This window comes from Morone saxatilis, unplaced genomic scaffold, assembly GCF_004916995.1.
Source record: "Morone saxatilis isolate NCDOM2014 unplaced genomic scaffold, NCSU_SB_2.0 Contig23, whole genome shotgun sequence".
NCBI classification, from domain to species: Eukaryota; Metazoa; Chordata; class Actinopteri; family Moronidae; genus Morone; species Morone saxatilis.
Window position 1 is genome coordinate 18,799,583 of NW_023339796.1, and position 6,659 is coordinate 18,806,241.

The window sequence follows — 6,659 nt, forward strand, 5'->3', positions numbered from 1 at the left end:
AGAATGTTCCTTAAAGCCAAAAGCAAACAACTTTCCACAGTTGACACAGTGCCCCCCTCAAGCAGCAAGCTAAGCAAGCTGGTCACAGTAAGGTCATCTGGCTATTCAGGTAAAAAAAAAAAAATTGTGGAGTCTTTGCACTTCCATACAGTTGTAAGAGGTTTACCCATTTCATCACAAAGAATATACATGACTATTCCAAATTAAAAATGAATGCAGAATATATTTTTGGAATTGTGAGTTTTATGTGTTGATGCCGCATATAGATGTAATGTATACAAAAAGTGAAAGGACAATCTGATGTTATATCTATTCTAGTGAGATGAATAATATGCCCCAAGAAACGCTGCCCTTCTCCATTACCCTGGCATTAAAGTAACTTGTTGAGTAAGATGCATTAATAGAGTTCTTTGTATTTTACACACACCTCACCCGGAAAAGCTGGTGCTACAGTATTTGATTGGAAAACGGCTCAATTGTAAGGTAAATGATCGTAAAACCCGGTACCCGTCTTCATTCTTAGTTTTAAGTTGCACTTTTATACCTGGACATGAAATCGAGTTCAGATGAGGTTTGATTTATTTCTGTCTGTGATTTTTCCAGATTTAAAAAAAAGATGAAATGAGAGAGAGGCCAAAAAAATAGAGGTAGAGAGACGATGCACGGCTGAGCTGAACCCAGACAGTGAAGAAAATCCATGCTCTCTAAATTTGTAACTTTGGAAAGATGAAATTCACAAAATGACCATTTCACTCTAACTGGCATCCCCAAGAGCAAAAGTGGTCCACTCTGGGTCCCGACCCATAAGTTTGGAGAAGGCTGAGTTAAAGTTTCAAATGCAATAGACAGTTACTTTGAAAGTGGACTTAACCTTACAGCCAGTTCAAGAGTAAATGCCCCCCCCCCCGTGCAGAGGACCAACCAATGCAGATCCAGAGATATCAATTAGTTTTGTATGCAATTTTGATGTTGCCTAACTATTGACATGTGATACCGAGAATTCGTGCATTCATGATAGGTATCTTCTCTACACAAGTATCTTCATGTCTGTTAAAACAGCAAGAACGGGAAGGCCATTATTCGCGCCCTGATGGAATTCCTGGGGGAGTCTACAGGGCAACTCATCAAACAGACGTACACACGCGCTAACATTCAAACCATTTGCAGACTCACAAAGTCTCACTTGAGTACAATTATAATTCGAATTAATTAATTCACTCCCCCTCTTAAATGAAACTTGCGTGAACCATTAAATAAATGTCAGAAAAATTAAAAATTTTTTTTAAAATGGACCTTTATGTGGTCCCCTTTGAACAAATTCTCCTCTCGTTTCTCTCCTCTCCCCATTTTCTCTCTTCTCCTCACATGTTTTTGACACCTAGTCCTATAACTTGAAAAAAAATTAAGCCCTGTACTATGCACCTGAACATAGCTTCACATATAATTTTAACAGGACTATCCACAGAGAGGAAGCTTTCAAGAGGACCAGGGCTGACAAGTCCTGAGGTATCTCGGTGTCTTCCAACACACAAGTGAAGAAATGACAGGTGCATCTGACACTGATGTGTTCATTTGTTTATTGAAGGGACTGAGGTACTTGACAAACTGTGGAAGTGTTGCAAAGGCCTGTCTCCTTGCTACATGGCGCATCATTTATGCCAAACAAAGCTGAAAACACAAGTTTGTAATGGTTTTTTACAAACGTATTGGGCATGTGGAGCTACAAGGACACTTGGAATTACCTCAAGACAAGCCAGCTATGGGAGAAACATTTTATTGATTATTGAATGTTTTTTGGACCGTTTTGAAAGCTAAGATACTACTCACCTGCAATCCTATAGACAAAGGGGTGAGCTCAATAATAAAAAAAATCAATCTAGGGTGAACTCATACACTTGTTGATTTTGCCATGCAAAACTTGCCTGGAAAATGTTTTTATTTTAAGAAAAAAAATAAATGGGTGTTAAATGTAAACAGTTGCCTCATTTTTTTTAAAGTCATTGTTTCAATAAACAAAAACAAGAACAACATTTATAGGTAATTTAAACTGCCAGAAAAATTATGTAAAATGTTGCTGTAAATGTTACTTAAATATAGTCCCATAAATAAAAGTTAGAAAAAGTATTTTAAAAATTGAAAAAATTACCTTGAAAAGCTATTGGTTTAGTTTGTATGTTATTTTTTCAGTTTGGTGTAATGCAGTCAGTAATTTAAGTAAAACTTAACAAAGAAATGAGAGAGTAAAATTCAATAACCATATTACATAAACATCGTAAATTACCTGAGGCTGTTGCTAAGTAAAAGAAACTTATATTACTGCAAGTAAAGTTTACTTGATGAATCGCCTTAGTAGAATTTACTTACAATTTCTAAGTGCAAAAACTGTCCTAAGTTTTTCCAAGTAAATAACACTCAAAAATTTTTTCAGTGTCGTAAAACATGACTTTGAGTGACAGCTATGTTTGTTTTTTTCATTGATGTCTGGGGTCCTTTCAAAGTACAACTGAACTAGTAGAGTCACATAGACACTATATTAGCAGGTTCCTGAATGTAACATTACCCGCTAAAAAGACACAACTGGGGGTGGGGTGGCCCTAAAAAATTTGGTGTCAAATGGCTGTCAAACCACTGGTCAACCACACATTCATTTAGATGAATTTTAAAAAATAATGTTTTAAAACCGAAAATTCAATAATCTGTTATGGCCACATTTTAGACTGAGTGTTAAGTTAGTGTGCTTAAGTTCAAAGACGACTGAAGATTTAGAAAATACATAATAATATGGAGTTAATTGATTTATAATGCCACGTTTAAATATTTCTATTCAAAAGTCAAAATACCTTGATTTGGGGGCTTTTCCAAGTAAATGTTGATATATGTATGTAAGTCTCCATGCAACCTTCTTGCCACCCCATAAATATTTCTCTAAATCTGTCCCTGGAACATAAATAGGACAAAAAAAAAAGAGGGGGAGGGTCCAGAAACATTTAAGTGTTTCTCACTTTCTCACATTCAAGTGTTACTCAGTTTGAAGTGCTCTTTGGTTGAGGAAACATATGGACACAAAAATCTGATCTCTTTTAAACAATTAAAATGCCGTTATTGTCACGGCAAGGCCAACTTTGGTGTTACCGGAAAACTTATTTATGTTCTTTTGGTGGAGGCTAACACTACCAGTTAGTCTGCCAGAGACCAAACTAATATCAACCCTCCATCAAATTTCCAAAGTAACAGAGCTTTACTGGGATTAGTAGCTGTAATGTAATTATTGTATTTCAAATTGTAATTGTTAGTGAAAAAAGTAACCCTGTCACTGTATCGTGTTACAAAGTAATGGATTACCGCCAAACACTGGTCCCGAGGACGTAAAATGCCCAAATTTATATATTAAATATTTACAAAAGCTCTTTTTCTCTGTGTAGGTTTCACTATGAGCATTAAAAATAGTGATTAGATGTTTTTTTTTTTTTTGCCATTGTACTCTCTTATCACTACAAGTCTTGTAAATACTACTTTTTTTTCTTTGATTTAGCATTTGTTGTGTTTTTTGTTATTCATATTAGTGATTCCCAGGAGAGAACATTTCTTTCGTCATTACAGTTTCTGAGTCATTTAGGGTTTCAGTGTTTGATGCTTGTTGCCTCGGGGGCTTGAACCTGAGCCAGAGTACTGTCTGCCTACTCACAAGGCTCGCCTATGGCTCCTCACATCTTAGGCATGATATTGTAATAGCTTCGCCATCACATGACATGTAGAACATTTCACAGTTTCAAACATGAACACAGCTGCAAGCAGCAGCTAATGGGAAAGGCAGCACACATGTTGAAATGGCGATAGTGTTGCTGAAGGATGAATGGCCCACGAGGGATAGTTTGTGATAAGCTGTGGGATCTAGATATTCTATCAAGCTTAAAACCCAGCGTGGAAATGATTTGCACTCAGCTCACAGTACTTCTAAATACACATCCAAAAGGCCAAGTTTAGAAAAATAACATAACTCACATATAGTGCTTACATGGAACAAAAAATTCTCAAATGAGCCTCAGATGTTTCCAGTTACAGGTTATCACTGAGCTCTCCGAAACATATTACTATTTTGGCATCCAACCTAAACCCTTATCCAAACAAAGGTTGAATATTAACCTTGGATATTGTAGTTTGACAAAAACAAATCTTAGCAAAAGCTTCACTTAGTAGAATTTTTCTGGAGCTGTCAGCCACTTGTCTTGGCCTTCATCAGTGTATGGAGTTTGCCCAGCAGTCACGGGGGTGGTACAGTTGTTTTCTGTAGGTTGTGATGTTTGTGTTTTACAGGGTAACATCTAAACAATACATTTAAAATAATTTAATATCCACATCCACCCATCTTTATGGTTTACAATTCAGCTGCATGAGAGTAAAAATTCAGAAATTAAATAGATTTTTTTGTAACGGGAGATTAGTAATCTTTCCCTGTAATTGGACTATTATGGAATATCATAATACACTTGTTACACTCATGTTTTCCCCCTTTAGCCCCCTAATCATTTTCTTACAGTCCCTATCACATTAGCAAGTAGAAATAAGGACAAGACACAAAACTGAGAAACAGAAACAAACTTGTAACATGAAAATAGGTAGAAGGACAAGGACAACACACATTCATGCATGCAGTAGTGTGACAACTCACATAATCTTTTAACATCTGGAAGTAAAGCAGACAGGCAGTTTTAGTGAGTAGAACACTACCTTAACAAAGATAAGCATCTCTTTCTCTTGAACTCTCTGGCTGAAGTGCACAGGCAATGGACAAATAGTAGAAAAACACACAGAGGCTACCTAATAGAATTTCCTAAGGCTCCACAGAGATGGTAATCTATCAAAAGAGAAACACATCTGCTGCTGATGGCTGTCTGGCCTGAATGTAACTCTTCTCAGAAAATCTAAAAACCTCACAGGGAGGATCAACTCCAGGCCAATACAGGTGTGGTCTACACAGTACTCCATAAGAGACTGTTAGGGCTTATTGCCTTTTTACATTGTATCTATATGTGACCGGAAAAATTGCTTTAAAGTACACAGTGGAGAAAGTAAAAGGGTGGGACTGAGAAAAAAAACCACTTCCAACTTGTGTATCCTTCTAAGTAAAGAGAGGAAACAAATGCACGTGAAGTGACAGCAGGTGAAAAGGGGGATGGAAAACAAGGAAAACACCCCCTCTGTGACAGGAATTAAACTTTTCATGGGAAACATTTTAAGAAGTACTAACAATACTACTGATTTGAAAAAGAAGCTAGTGTCACACTGACATAGAAATAGTGGCAGGGTAGATATCTTTGTGTATTTTTAGCCACTACGCCTTAGAAAAAATTGGTTTGATTATCAAAAAATTGGGTCAAACATTCATGTCCCCCTAACAATGAATAGTCATCACTTTGGTTATGCCTTAAAGGTCCAGTGTGTAACATTTAGGAGGCTCTATTGACAGAAATAAAATATTCAGGTATGTTTTTTGTTTGTGTATAATCACCTGAAAATAAGTAATAATCGTGTTTTCGTTACCTTAAAATGAGCCATTTTTATCTACAGATGGAGCACGTCGACTTCTACAGAGCCTGCCATGTTTCTACAGCAGCCCAAAAGGGACAAACCAAACACTGGCTCTAGATAGGGCATTCCGTGTTTTGCGGTAGTTTCTCCTACACCCTTGGAAGGCGAGTGGTATTTAGATGGTTGCAATCTGAAATTTCACTGCTAGATGCCACTAAATCCTACACACTGTTCCCTTAACTCTTCATATAGGCTAGTGCCATCATCAGGTCAAACCAATACTTTAGATTTTAACCAGAATACCTGCAAAATTAATGACATCCAACCTCAGCAAGCTCAGCTGTATTTTATGTTACCAGCTAACATTCTAAACTAAGATAGTGAGGATGGTAAACATTAAAGCTGCTAAACATCAGTATGTTAGCACTGTCGTTGTGACTATATTAGCATGCTGATATTAGCATTTAACTTAAGTCAGGGCCGCTGGCTGTAATTCTTATTAAAGGATTCAAGATGCACTGATCTTTGCAGCTACAGCCTACATCTTGCTCAGCCTTTTTTAAAATGTTAAATACTGTAATTGTTTTTTTGTCCTTATTCAAAACTAATTACTTCACTTTGATACCTTGTTAAGTTATGTTGTGTAAAAATACCAGCAAATACTTGATGATGAATGTAACAGGGACTAATCTTTCTAAATGAGGTTTCTCATTTCAGTGAGTAGGAGCTTGGTGAACATGGTGCTATTATCTACAATTTGACTGCATACTGGCAACATGATAAGGTCCATGTGATAGCCTTGCTCTGGTTGCAGACTGAATGAAAAGGCTCAATATTAAATACTATTGTCTTACGAAAGAGAACAATAGGGTCAAACTGAAACACTTTAGTAGGTCAAATAAAATAGCAATGATCAATCCCTGTAAGAATATTTGGGATTGATGCCACTAGGAGATAAAATATACACTATGAACTGAGGGCACTTTGATGAACACTAAATAACTTGTGAACATCCTGCCTGCCTTCCTCCACCCCCTCCTCTGCATAAGAAGAGGAGGGGTTGGAGGGCAGGGATTAACTCAGCAGACTCTTGAGACTGTATACTGAGACTCAGCTAGTACTGGAGAGGA